The 14,218-nt window shown below is 49.6% G+C and overlaps 1 protein-coding gene across 50 annotated transcripts in view; it reads left to right on the top strand.

Annotated features, from left to right (window-relative positions):
- The window catches only part of LOC144133352 (MAP/microtubule affinity-regulating kinase 3), a 134,581-nt gene that overhangs the window by 80,435 nt on the left and 39,928 nt on the right, over window positions 1-14,218 (top strand). For 5 of the 50 annotated variants that reach the window (XM_077666416.1, XM_077666398.1, XM_077666401.1 and 2 more), the window contains exon 1: window positions 7,160-7,707. The exons of 20 other annotated variants lie outside the window; for them this stretch is intronic. The gene's annotated coding sequence lies outside the window, so the exon portion shown is untranslated. Of the gene's footprint in view, window positions 1-7,034; window positions 7,708-14,218 lie in introns of those variants that run through there. 25 more of the 50 variants (XM_077666393.1, XM_077666411.1, XM_077666403.1 and 22 more) reach the window with 17 other exon arrangements.

Below are 14,218 nucleotides of genomic sequence, written 5' to 3'. Positions count from 1 at the left end.
TCGGATTACAACTCAAGGACGCAGCGGCTTTTCCTCATCAAAGGACCCCCTTTCCAGCCAATGGCGTCGGCCGATTCTCGTGACCCTTGATAGTGTGACAAAGCAGGGAGTGGTAGATGAAAGGGGGCAATCCCTCTATGTTCAGAGATAGACCCCTCTCTGCATTGTGGCGCCGCTCACTGCGTTGTCACGCTAGCAGTGTCACGAGAATCGGCCGACGCCATTGGCTGGAAGGGGGTCCTTTGACAGGGAAAAGCCTCTGCGTTCTTGAGTTGTATCCCACCATAGCCTGAGCAACGAAAACCCCACGCCACGGGGGCAAAGGCCGGTCTCTCTCCCTTTCCTGCCCATCCTCTTCTGCATTGCCGGAAGTGGCGTCACTTTTTTTTCCAACCACTGAGCAAGTTTTATGGCTTAAGACGCATTTTGCTATGGCATTTAAAAAAAAATCAGGAAGGAAGGAACGAAATAAAAATAGAAAACGGGAAGTAAGGAAGGCAACGGAGGAATTAAAGGGGATAAATGTCGAGTGAAAGAAATAAGGAAACAAACACCGGAATACTGAAAGAAGCGGAAAGAAGGAATGAAATGAAGACGGAAATAGAAATCGGACGTAAGAAATTAAAAAAAAGGAATCCAAAAAGGGAAGAGGCACGAAATAAACTTACACAAGAAAAAAAACAACATTGCACCACTCATACGCCATGGTGTAACAATGCAGTAGTGTTCACGCTATGCAGACGACGCGACATGCTTCGACCGGAGTCGTGGCGAGTGGAGTCACTCACTCTCCTTACGCCACGGTGATGCTGTCGATAACGATTTCGTGTCGTAATTGCGGTGTGTACGAGCGACTGAAAGTCGTTATCTGCTGCGGGCAGCGCGCATTGCGTGACGAGCGTGTCTGGGGACTTTTGCAACGCGCAACGCTTGTGCGACTGCAGAAGAGCATGCGAAGAGAAAGACAGGGGAAGATAATTTTGGCTCGTGACGTTTTTATCTTCGCTCTCGGCTAGGAGCCCATTAACGGGGAGTGTCATAAGAGGTGACCTTCTCAAGGATCGCTGTTTTCGCGATATCTCGGGTATGATATACACGCGTTGAGGCTGTTCGCGCTGCTCGGTGTGCTTTCCATAAGAGCGAGCTCTCGCTGTTAACAAACAGTAAGTCAGCTGTAATTAACGAACAGTAGAGCAACAGAACCCGACCGCGGCTGCTGCGTTTTTATGGAGGCAAAACGCTAAGGCGCCCGTGGGCTGTGCGATGTCAGTGCACGTTAAAGATCCCCAGGTGGTCGAAATTATTCCGGAGCCCTCCACTACGGCACCTCTATCTTCCTTTCTTCTTTAACTCCCTCCTTTATCCTTTCCCTTACGGCGTGGTCCAGGTGTCCGCCGATATATGAGACAGATACTGCGCCATTTCCTTTCCAAAAAAAAATATTATTAAAGCAACAGACGAGCTTCTTTCGAGCGGTATCTAACAGGTCGTATTTTATTAATACATGCAACTGTTATTCCCTTACCATGGTTTTGATTTTTTTTTAGAGCGAAAGCCCTACTTCACGATCAGAGCTGCAAACAAAGGCCGGGCCATTGCTGAAGCCTTGACCTTGAATAAAACAAATAGATATTGTCGCGACTGGGATTCGAACCCGCGGTGATGCGAACAGATCAGCTTCGCTGAGCACTGCGCTAAAGTGCTACTCTATCGCCGCAGCAGACCACGCCTCGTGTTGTTGTTGCCTCAAAAGCGAAGGCACGTACCCAAGGTGGGGGATTGGCCAGGGTTTGGTGCAGGTCCGAACAGGAGAAAATTCATCCAGACTTATCTCAAGCGACTCATAAATATAAATATAGAGGAATTTGTGAAAACAAATAACGAATTTTGAAAGATCCTGAAGAAATTCGAATGAGAATCGAGGAAACAAAGCGGTGAGGGTTGAAATAAATAAATTTTAAAGCAGTAATCAGAAACAAATTAATTTTGAGAGAAAAGTAAAGGCAACCAAAGTTAACGCAAAAATTTAAACTGTAACACACACTTTTTTTTGCGTTTTTAAACTGGAACACACTCTGCCCTGCCGCGGTGGCTCAGTGGTTAGGGCGCTCGACTACTGATCCGGAGTTCCCGGGTTCGAACCCGACCGCGGCGGCTGCGTCTTTATGGAGGCAAAACGCTAACGCGCCCGTGTGCTGTGCGATGTCAGTGCACGTTAAAGATCCCCAGGTGGTCTAAATGATTCCGGAGCCCTCCACTATGGCACCTCTCTCTTCCTTTCTTCTTTCACTCCCTCCTTTATCCCTTCCCTTACGGCGCGGTTCAGGTGTCCAACGATATATGAGACAGATGCTGCGCCATTTCCTTTCCCCCCCCAAAACCAATTATTATTATTATTATTAACACACTCTCGCGCTGGGCATTGTACACTGTCGCCATCATCATTGCAACTTCCATTTGCGCGAACAGATCGGATCAACTTAGCCTCGATCGGAGCTTGACCTGAGTCTAATATCGTCGCCAGACGTGTCGACGATCCGGCAAAGCAAAACCATGAGCCACTCAGGCTAAACACTCGCACGTCTTCTGCAGTTTTGCTACGTTACAACCGGACCATTTTTTTTTCTTTCTATAATGCGAATTTTGCTAAGGGGGAATTTAACCATTTATCACCCCTGACACGGGCGCTGCAGGTTCATTGTTTGTATGCGTATACAAGAATCCATCTTTGCGGTCTCTGCCTTACTGTTTCTACACTGGGGTTAGCGTATCTGTGAACTTTACCCGGCGCTGCGACGCACGTGAGAAAAAAAAAATTCAGGAAGAGTCTCGTTAAATGTCAGCGCAGATGTATCGTTCAAGCCCCGGATGAACAGCTTGGGTTAGACGATCATCGCTAAGCCGCAGGTCAACAGTTGGCTGTCATTACGATACAATGGAACAGTAAGACAGCGCCTGTCCAAAACATAGCATGGAGTGTTTTAGTTAGCGAGGCTGCTGAACCAAAGAGATGGAGAGGGAGTTCAAGCAGTGTTCGACAACACTGCACTTGTGATTCATCACGCCACCGACGAGTGACCCAGTACCCAGAATTTTTTTTCTTCTTGGGGTGGAGGAGGAGGAGGAGGAGGAGGAGGAGGACAGAGGCTGATGATTCAGGCAACTCTGTGCGGTTTTATGTTGTCTTCTAGTTTCTTCCCTGTTGTGGCGCCTCGAATTCCTCCCATGAGCCGCTTTCTGATTTAGTAGTAGTGGTTTATTCAAAATATTAATAATAAGGAAGGAAAAGATTTTTGCTAGCCCCGGCATCTGCCATCGATACTGAAGCACCTGAGCTGGGGCAGCGGAAATAAAGGATAGCAGGCAGAATGGAGAAATGAAATGAAAGAGGTGAGGGGACAGGAAGTGAGGATAGGCGGAGAAGTAATATACACAAACTATTTATACAATAAGAAATGTGTGCAGGTTGCGCGCGCAAACTTCCTTATGAACATAGAAGTCCGTTTGGGGCAAGGCAGCGGTGAACAAATCGTGTGCACACCGTCGCACGAGCCTTTTTCCTTTGCGTGTGCATCGTTTAGGAAACTAACTTCACTCAAACGTCTATTAGCCCTAAGTGCATAACCATCTAAGTAGTGATTGTTTCCAGATTTCAACGACCGTGGTGGTGCAGGCTTTGCCTGAAAATAGAACTTGAATTAGCTTCCGTGAAAATTCAAGTTCGCCAACTATCCCGCAATGTAAACTCGCAATCAAAAGTTTGTGCAATGTAATGTTAGCAGGAAAGTCGTGGTCGTCTTTGCTCGCAGTTTCATATAGATGCAGTGCGGCCTGATTCTGAGAATGCGAATCACACATATCACCAATGACCCGCCGCGGTGGCTCAGTGGTTAGGGCGCTCGACTACTGATCCGGAGTTCCCGGGTTCGAACCCGACCGCGGCGGCCGCGTTTTTATGGAGGAAAAACGCTGAGGCGCCCGTGTGCTGTGCGATGTCAGTGCACGTTAAAGATCCCCAGGTGGTCGAAATTATTCCGGAGCCCTCCACTACGGCACCTCTTCTTCCTTTCTTCTTTCACTCCCTCCTTTATCCCTTCCCTTACGGCGCGGTTCAGGTGTCCAACGATATATGAGACAGATACTGCGCCATTTCCTTTCCCCAAAAACCAATTAATTAATTACATATCACCAAAAATTCAGGGGGTGGGGGCACTCTGTTGACCTAAAGTGCGGTGAGGCGGAAGCCTTTAACGCGGTGTTGCTGCTTGTGTCACTGATGTGTGGTTAAGATGTTGATTACGTACACATTTGTTTGTAAATCTTAATTAAATGCTGGAGACGCTGGTGGGCGTTTGGGAGGAATCCGTCTCATTCGGCGCCTTTTCGCAAACACTCTCCAGCGTCCTAGACTAGGAGAACTGCATATGCGTTGGCAGGGAGTAGCGTATAGTCGTTAGCACGCTCGGGTGCGGAAAGAAAGGATGGCGGTTCGAATCCCACCGTGCAGAAAGATTTTTATTCTTATCGGGGTGCTGTAGGGCGTGACATCGGACGGACAGGCTCTTAGCCGCGAGTATGAGCCGTTAAAGGCCTTCGCCCTAGTAAATCTCGAGCAGTGTGCCCTGGGTGAATTTAAATTTCTTCGGCAAAGCCTCGTTCCGTAAACTTTTGACGGCGGATGTGAATATAAATAGATAAACAAATATAGGTCAGCCCGCGCGGCTGCCATGTCTCGTGCAGCGACATCCGTCGTCGACAACTATACACGTCTCTGGAAAAAAAAAAATAGCCGGACGGACCCACGGGGCAAAGGCTTTGTGGGCGTGTCCTCGCGTCCGCTCGCCACTGCACGTGGCTTTCGGAATGGGATATTAGTCGGCAGAGGTCCCGCCTCGCCCGAGGAGTTGAAGTAAAAAAAGTACGAAAAAAAAACATACAAACAAAACTATAGACATGGGTCCTTCGCTCCGCGTCGCTTGGCAACCCGCAGACCGTTCGTTGGACACATATCGAGTGCGGCCAATGCTCAGGCGTGCAATGGGGCGAGCTGTCGTCGTTCTGAGTTCGGGCCTGTGTCGTTACTGCCTCTCCTTGGCCAGCGCCGCTTCTAGCGTGCAGTGCACTTTCAGTTGCGGCTATTTTTTGATCGCAGACGTACGTGACCGATGCGGCTTACTTTCGCGTGCGTACCCTTTTGTCCCCCCCTTCCCCCGGCCCTCTTATTTTTTTTCTCCATACTGCTTCGTATTTTTGCAGTTCAAATCGATTCGGTGCTTGGCGTGTTGTGCCCCGTCTATTGATTTTGTGACCGCTGGAAAAAGAAAGAAAAGGTGGTTAATGCGTGGTGAGGGGTTGGGGGAGTGGCGAGGGAGATGACAATGGCTCGATGAGCGAAATTTTGCCTCGTAAAGGTAAAAGGCCAAACCGAGGGGACACGGGGTCATATTCTGTCCTCGTTGTTCCCAACCCGATGTTTGGTTCTTGTGCATGTTAAAAGCGCCTGAAACGTCATGTGGAGATGCAGTAACAATTAAGTTAGCATTAGGAGACGACTTTTTCTCGCAGTGTACGTAAACCGGCTGATAAATGATGATTAAGATTTCGAAGCCGCAGACAATAATAGCGGTGAAAATTCATCCTTACCCGTTATCCGTAGCCCTAGCAGACACCTTACTCAAGGATTGACTCGATCGTTGCGATCAGAGCAATGCGCAATCTGGTTTACAGCATACACGCACGCAAACGCGAGCTCGATGTGCTGGTTTGCATAACCAAGTGTGTCAGATCTGCATTTGAGCACGGGGGAGTTCTTGCGCCGAGTTTTAGGAACTTTCCGCCGGACCCTCCGAGTAAAGACTCCTTCCCCCTAGCTGTTTTACGGTCTCCAATCGCAGCCGTTATCACCTGTGGGGGCGCATATTATCGCTTTAACGACTTGGCACGCGGGACGGGGCGGGCAATGGAAAGGCACTTCTCCGGATTTAGCAGCTTAGCCCACCTGCAGCAACTGTAAAGAGCGTTTTGGTCATGGCGGGGACGCCCCATAGCCTCCGAGATTTTCAATGGGCGGAAGCAATCTCGGAGGCCGTGCAGTAATTTTTGTAGTGGGCGACAGAGGGCGACACAGTGCCAAGAAGCCGCATTTTTTTTTCGCTCGCGCAGGAGTTGTCCCACTGGGCCACGCTAGACTACGTGCGCCCCCCACGCGTCCTCCTCCACCTCTCAGCACGCGGTGTCGATGGAGCAATAACAGTTAGCAACAGCCCTCGCGCTGCGAAACGGTTCAGTTGCTCAACATAGTGTTTTTACGAGCCCCTCATGAAGTAGAGAACGTCAGAGCGAACGTCAAAGTGCGCTTTGCAATAAACAAAGTTTATTTAGCTCCACGGATAACCGAAGCCAAGGGCCTTGAGGTGAGCGATAATAACAAAAGAATGAAATTAAGCATGCTCGTGAACGCAAGCAGCGAAAACGTCGAGGGCCCGGCAGAAGTTGCTTAACACAATTCCATCTTCAAGCACTCAGAAAACGAAGATAAGCGGGCGCTCAATTCGTTGCGGAAAAATTCACGAAAACATGCACGTTGTGCACAAAAGTTTCGAACACTTCAAATTTGAACTGAAAATTGTTGTTCGCGCAACTTGTGCGTTCAGAACCAAAGCTAAGATTGGAGTAAAAATTGCGTCAAAGAAAGGGACGCTCAGTAGCGCTCATTGGCGGCAGAGAGATACGCGGCGTGCGACGCTATCGTCCCACCCGGCCCTTTCGCCGCAGCTCCCGGTCACCTGTTGCAGCCGGTGTGCAAGGAAGGCGAACGGCGCAGCTCAAGCCGAGCCGAGCGCACGCAAAACTTCTCTCGCGGCGAGCAGCACCGCACTTCGCTGCTCGTCCTTTGTAGCTGCCGCACTGCTGATATTTTCATTGAGCCGCCTTTTGTTGCCCTGCGATGGCTGCCGGCGGCGGCGTGTTTGAGTCACGTGAGAGCGCTGAGTCACGGCAAGTGACCAATCAACGCAGCGCGCAGCCGACAATCCGGGCCTGCCAATCTGCGCACGGCGCGCAGCAGCGAGCCAGCTCCCGTTCTCGCTCCTTCTCCTTTTTTTTTTCTTTATGGCGGCCTTCTTTTCTTCTTTTTTTTCGCGTGGTCGGTTGGATGGCCGCCATATTGTGCGACATGGCAGCATCAATGTGATCGTTGTGCGGGAGCTGGGACCCCTCCGTTTTTTTTCTGTTTCTTCGGATCCGTCGTCCGTGTGAAGGTTTTTGTTTTTATTTTTTCCGAGCTGTGCGCTCCGTTTTAGGCACGATCGCGATCCCCGATGCGAGAAACTGTGCGGCGTCCTCCGAATTTCCCCTCGTGGATAGCCCCGTAATGGGTTGCGAGGCGGCAGCAGCAGCGGCGGCGGCGCTAGGCCTAGCGTGTTGCCCCGGACCGGAAAAGTCGCCTCCGTCTGACCGCGCCGGCTCCGTGGACGCCGTTCGCACGGGATTCGCCGTCGGTGTGTGCATGTGAGCCGCTCCGGTGTCCGGCCCGCCGCTCCGGGAGCCGCCAGACTTTGTTTCAAACCTGGATGACGACGCCGAGGCCGCCGAAGAGGCACACGCCTTGGTGGATAATGCTCGTTCGCGAGCCTCCGCTGGATCGCACCGGTTTGCAACGACCTGGAGGGCGACCGTGAAGATCGCCGCGTCGGCCGCGCTGCATAGGTAGGTCGCCGCAGGGGCCTCGGTTTTCTTTTCGGGGCTGTACGCGATCCCTGGCTGCGACCATCGCCGCGATAACCGCGGCTGAGGAAGAAGAGTGGAAGAAAGAAAAAAAAGTAAAATGAAACTGCTTGTCAAGGTGGAGGGGCTGGGTTCCGGCGTCCGTTTTCTCTCTGTCCCGAGTCGCGTTCGCTTCGTTGAAGCCTTTCGAGCCGCAGTTCCTGCGGAAGATGCTGTTTCCGCCGCCCCTGCGCAGTTCCCGACCTGTGTGTTCGTGGGATTTGGCGCCTAGGCGCGCTAGATTATGCTTTAGTAACGCCCGACGTTTGCATCTCGTCTCGCCATTTTACGCCGAGGGAACCCACTGGCTGCGTTAGGGCTCGCAGTGACGAACAGGCCTAGGATTTTCGTCTCGAGCCGACGGGAAAAGGCGTCCTCTGCTTTGTGTGCTCGAGGTTTAAAGTTCGAAGCTCGGGAAAGGCGCAGTCGAGTTCCTATCTCGTTCTGCGAGCCTGCTTCCCCGGCGCGCAGCTCCGGGTGTGTGTGCACCGCTTTTGTTTATGCGCTCCTTAGTTGCGGCACCTGTGTGGGCAAATTCCCGAGGTTTTTCGGTTTTTTTTAGGCGGTTTCGAGTCCTCGCAGAAAATTAACGTGACCCCGCGTGGCACTGAAGACACGCTTGCCTCGGAGAAAGCAATGAAAAGGCCCTGTCGCACCCTTTGACGTTCACGGGCCATGGGTGGTTCGCTCGCTGGTAGGGGCACCTGTGTATGTCTGCCCGTGTTCTTCGCTGCGTGCCGCGGCTCGCATAGTGACAACGCAGTGAACGTCAACAGTGCCGCGTGTGTGCGTGCGTCTTTGTGCATGCGACGGGTTCAACCGCTTTGTCGTCCCGAAACGCAGCGAACGAACTTCGTGACGCCGGGTCGGGCGCTGTTCGCGAAGCCGTGCTCGGCACAGCTGGCGGTGAGGCGAGAGAATGAGCGGGTTACTGTAGCGAGTCGCTGCCGCCACGGGTGAGCAGGTAGGCCTAGGCTTCGAGACTGAGTGGTCTCCCCCTTAGTACTGCATCCGTGTGTCAGCCGCCGATTGTCGCGATTCTGCAAATTGCATCGATCCCCACTGGGGGTTTCCGAAGAACGGCAGTATTCGACAGTCCCGATGCTTGCGGTTTCGATCCTAGGCGGCGAAGCGCTCTTGTTGATAGATCCGGCGGTGCAGTAGTACCGGCCTTTGTTTAAAGCAGTGAGTTGTCGAATCTTAACCGCACTAGACAGGCCTGCCCGGGTGCTGTTGAACGCGGCTTTCTTTTGTGGTGCAAAAAAATGACGCCACCTTCTGGGAAGCCCTGCTCGGGTCAGGAACGGGCTCGGCCTCGCCGCGCCCTTGCTGCGGCAGTGATGTAACGCGTTGCGTGAAGAGAGCGCCCTGCCTATCGCGCAGTGCCTGTCGCCAGTGCGTCTGCGTAGGACGGAGTTTTTTCTCATTCGTGCCGCTGCCGCGGCCTTCGCGGTAACCCGAGTGCGGCGCTGTCCGGATGTCTGCCGCGATGAACTGGTCTCGCCAGCAGAGCTGCCCGCCAAGGTCGTCTTGCGCTGTGCCCGTCGCAAACACTGCGCTGCGAACAGTATCGGCACTTCCGTGAGCTCTCCGGCGACTCATGTGCCCCTGCGCGGATTCTCTCTGCCGGTACACCGGGCATGGGCGCGGTGCCCCTACGGAAGTGCATTGGCTGCAGGCGCGAGGTGGTGTCTCTATCGACCAGGCTGTTCCGGTCGTGTAAACTTAGCATTGTTCACGCCGTGAAAGAGCGAGAGGGGAAAGAAAAAGGCAGAGAGGAGCAGGTCAACAACTTTTGCCTGGACCACTAAGTGTGACACTCAACAAAACCTCACTGCTGTGTAAGGAACTGAAGCCATGTGGACTGTGCGTAGCTAGCTTTTTGATTTCAAGAATGGGCCGACAGAAAGATTCGCTGTGTAATCTTTGCATGTTATTGTGCAAGCGGTCGTGTCGCAGCGCTGAAGCTCTTTTTTCTCTCCAGTTCGCCTCTGCTAGGAGCTGCTTCTTATACATGACGTTTTGGAAGTATTCTTACTCTATTCTTACTATGCAACGTTCCTTGACAGGTCTTGTTTTTTCTCTTCTGCATGCAAAGCAGTAGTTCACACGTCATAATCGTTGCCTCTGTGTTGCAGCGTGGCGACTTTAGCGGTACATGGGGCATTGTAGCTGGCTGTTTTATTTTCTGAGTGACGTGTGACTAACGGTCGGCACGAAATTATGATGAGGCAGGTTTGTACTGTAGGGCCAGTTATGTACTACTGCGATCGAAAGAAACGCGAACAACGCGGTGCCTACACACTCTGCTGTTTGAGTTTGTTTTCGTCACACTTTTACCTGGGTGGTAAGAAAAAGACATTGCAGTTGTCCCAGAAAGTATCATGGACAACCGTTGCGTCTTCTTGCCATCACCCAAGTAAAAGCGTGATGGAAATTATAACAGCAGAGTGTGTAGGTGCCACGTTGTTCATGTTTCTTTCGATTGCAGTAGTACCAACCGCCAGCCAAAAACTAAAGTTGGTTATAGGTCTGTGTTGCCTATGCATTCTGCGATAAAATTTTTACTCTGGAGTTGGTGAAGAAATTTTATTGGCCAGATTGACAATAAGTTACTTTCGGGTGGAGCCGCCTTTTCCGAAGTCTGTGGGTGACTGCCACTCGTAGCATGCTGCCCACAAGCCATTAGTCAAATAGCCGAGGTGGTGGTCAGCCATGTCTCCCTTGAGGTTGTTGTTGAGTTGGGCTGGGTTTGGGCCGGTCAGAAGAAATGGAAACAAAAAGACGAGTGAGCCCATCAAATTTATCTTATTCTCCGGCAGTTTAAAACAGCAGTTTGCTTCCGGCTTTTAATCACCTGTTAGTTGATGCTCTGACTGGCACTTCATGACTCATGTTCTAAACTGGCAAAGGGACTTGCTACCAAAATATTCATCACGGTGAAGGCAGCCACATGTTGGGGGACATGCAATGCAGTATCGGTGCATGCGAGTTCACTTGATGTGAATCTGGAGCTTCTGTTGCACTCGAGTAACCAGGGAATGTCGCGACTCGGGACTCCTCACGCAGCATTGGGATAATCTCGCAAAAGCCTGGAGACAGTTGGCCAACCTAGGTAGGGCCATATCGTGCAGGAAGCTAGGCCAGTCCTTGAGATATACATACTGATGCTGGGACCAATCATATGGTCGGGTAGGCATAAGATAGGAAGAGATGTGGTAATGAAAGTATTACTCAGTTATGGTTTTTATTCAAGGGTGTAGGCGTTGTGTGCGGTGTCACTTATAATATAAGCACTATACGCGACAAAAGTTATGAGGCGAGTATGCCTGTGGCCAGAGTCTGGCAAGTGCAGTAATCTGTTCACATAGGATCGACAGCAATAGTAAGCTACGTCCTGTGTGTTTAATCACAAAACCAGACGCTACATCCACTCTGGCCCTTGGTAGTTCTGCTATGGATGATGCAAAGTTGACAAAGCTGCAGCATCAGTAGCCTTTACTTTTTGTGTGTCACACGTGCATTTACAGGCATGCTGACAGTATTGAAAATGTTATAACGATGACAGTTTCTAATAGCCCCACAGTTTAGGCGTGCTGAATTTGACAACTTTGGATTATAGTTTTTTTGTGGGGTGGAGGCAACTCTTGCAAGTGTGAGTCATACATGAGCTTTTTGCAACCGTTTTTCTTTCGAACATTAAGCACAGAAGTACACACCACCACCTCAAATGACTTGCACTTGGTTCTCAACAGATTGCATGCCTTCAGGGGCTTCATAAAGCAGAGAGGTGGGCTAGCTGGTGGTCCGACTTATAAAACTTGTTCCAGATAAAAGATGGCACAAAGAAGATGAGCAAATAGGACCGTCATTTGATGTCCAGTTCTTTACTCAATGAAAATGTACTTAAAAAGATGTGGAGGCATTCACTTAGGCATTGTGTTGTCTTGATATAACTGAAGAAGAAGTGCGGATGCATTCTTTTACGATCATTTTGAATAATGTAGGCCTCCAAAATTTCATATTCTTGCTTTTGTAGATTTTAGCTCTACAGGCGTAGATAGTCTTCTTCGACTCAGCGGCTCCATTTTTGCATAGAGGCAAGCTTATTGAACCAGGCGTCTTATCTAGTTTCCTGCCTAGAAGTATCGAGACGACCGATGGTGCGTTCTTCATGAGATGAAAAGGGGGCAGCGAGACACATAATCTGTGGGTGCTATCGCACGTGATCTTCTCTTCGCCGACCCATTTTGATGCGCAGGTCTTTTTCTCTCCTGCTGCTCCGCAGCTTATGGCCACTAGCTCCTTGGTCTATCTTTTCTGTGATTGGTGTGCGTGCATTGTGTCTGTGGGGCTCCTTAGCTTGAGTGGATTGTGTGGTGAAAGGCACTTCGAGACTTTGGAATTTTGAAATGAGATTTTCTTGGTGATTGCTGTCCTTTGGATATATTTTTTTCTTCAGCTTTGTGACCGTTTTCTTGAGCAGGATGAAGTGTTTAAGGTTGATGAATCTATGAAGGCTTTGGCGACAGTAGAGTTTGATGAAGGTTGTGTCAGCTTTACAATGTCATTGGCAACCACAGATCGCTGCCGTTCTCTCGTTTTCACACCAAACTGCTGACATAGCTTTTTCTCTACACAGCACAATGAAACATTTTCTTTCTTTCACCCATTTAGCTCATACCTTTGCTGCTTTCAATATAGGTTCCCTTTTTTGTCGAGAGTCCCAATATTTGTATGTGACGTGTTGTGAAACGAATGCTCATTTTACAGCCTCCCTAGCACAGGACATGTGAATTATACTGCATGACAACTTTTTCTGGCAATGGAGTGGAAGCTATGAAGCGAAAACATGCCCTACCTTTCTACACGGCAGAATATAGTCCTGGTTGCAGTTATTTGTTTTCTCTGAAAACATATCATGTTGTCAATATTCGTTATCTAAAACATACTTCAAAGACAATTGCCTGCTTTCAATGTTAGAAACTCTAGATAAAAAACAGTTTTCTTGATTACAACGGATTCACTAGGTGCGTCTCTTGTACAAGGAGCTTCCATGGTGCCAGCTACACCAGTTACTATACGGATGTACAGCAGACAAAGCAGCGGCGCCATGCGGCAAGGAGCACAGTCGTTTGTCTGAACTATTTGGTGGAATGGTATAGTTACGGATGCTCTGCCCTTGTAGCCTTCTCTTCATTGCCACAAAAAGCTGTCGCCAAGCATAGATAGCCCTTGTGGCTGATTGGTGGCTAGTTGGCTTTGTGTGCAAGCAGCAGCTTGATTTTTTTTTATAAATTGCATTTTTTTTTTCTTGCGGAGTTGTAGGTTTGATTGAGAGGTGTTGGGCAGCATTAATGCTCCGTGTTTAGGATTTTGCATAATATTTTATAGTAGCAATGTTTGAATGGGTATGTTGTGCTACCTATATTATTTCTACATTACATCATCATCCCGCCTGTTACTTTTGATGACAGAATTCAGCACAGATGCCTGCATTATTTCTGTTAGTTTGCAGAAAGCTTTTAATATATTTGTGGGCATTGATTAGCAACGGCAGGTAGCAAATTGTTCAAAACTTACTGTCGTTGATCTTGATCTTCAGTGGTAGCCTAAATAAAAATTGAAATGTCTTATTGTACTTCGATTGCACACATAGCTCAGGCTGCTTTGTGGCCCTGTATAGTGGTAGCTTACCAGAATACATAAATATTTTTTTTCAAAGGCAGGGGCTAAATAAAATCTGGCCAGACCTAGCAGGAGCAGAGTTCCGCTGTATGTGTACGTGGCTGAGCACATTTTGGGGAAGAGCGGGAGGCAGAATAAAGAGGACAAACATTAGGTCGTGGCTGCCATTCTGTGGTGCATATTGAAGCAGGACACATTAAAAAAAGAAAGGTGCGCAAGATTTCTGTGTCCCTATAGATTTCGTTTAAAAAAAACTTCTTGCCTCGGGTATGGATATTGTACTGACTGCACTTTTCTTTGTCTTGTGCTGTGCTTTGTGCATCTTCAAAGAACATGTCATTCTCCCTCTGCTTCCCCCCACACCCCTGTCATGACTGTTATCAAGAAGCTTGTTGCTAGCTTGGCTCATTTCGCAAAAATGCACCAGCCGTTTTGTTCGCAAAGAGAGCGGAGTCTCCATTAGCACCCTTTCAGCTGCTGTTTTCTGTGGAGTGTTAAGAAAAAATACTCATCTGGCAGATTTACTTGTTAGGCACGAAAAAGAGAGTCGCTGTGTGTGAATCGGGCCATTGAGCACCAAGGTGACTAGGCCACCTTTTGCAGCCGCCGGTGTCGTTCCACTGGCCGTGGGGGCCTTCCGTGCCTGCCGCGCGGTGGCATTCTATAAATAAACTCGGCTCCCACAAGTCTGGCAGGGACCAGGAGATGAATGCATCGCCAGGCCTCGCGTTCTTTGAACTGCCTTGCATTTCACTCGAAAGCCCTG

Source organism: Amblyomma americanum, chromosome 5 (assembly GCF_052857255.1).
Source record: "Amblyomma americanum isolate KBUSLIRL-KWMA chromosome 5, ASM5285725v1, whole genome shotgun sequence".
In the NCBI taxonomy this organism is placed as follows: Eukaryota; Metazoa; Arthropoda; class Arachnida; order Ixodida; family Ixodidae; genus Amblyomma; species Amblyomma americanum.
Note: the sequence above shows the minus strand (reverse complement) of the source record. Positions and strands in the feature narration are given on the sequence as shown.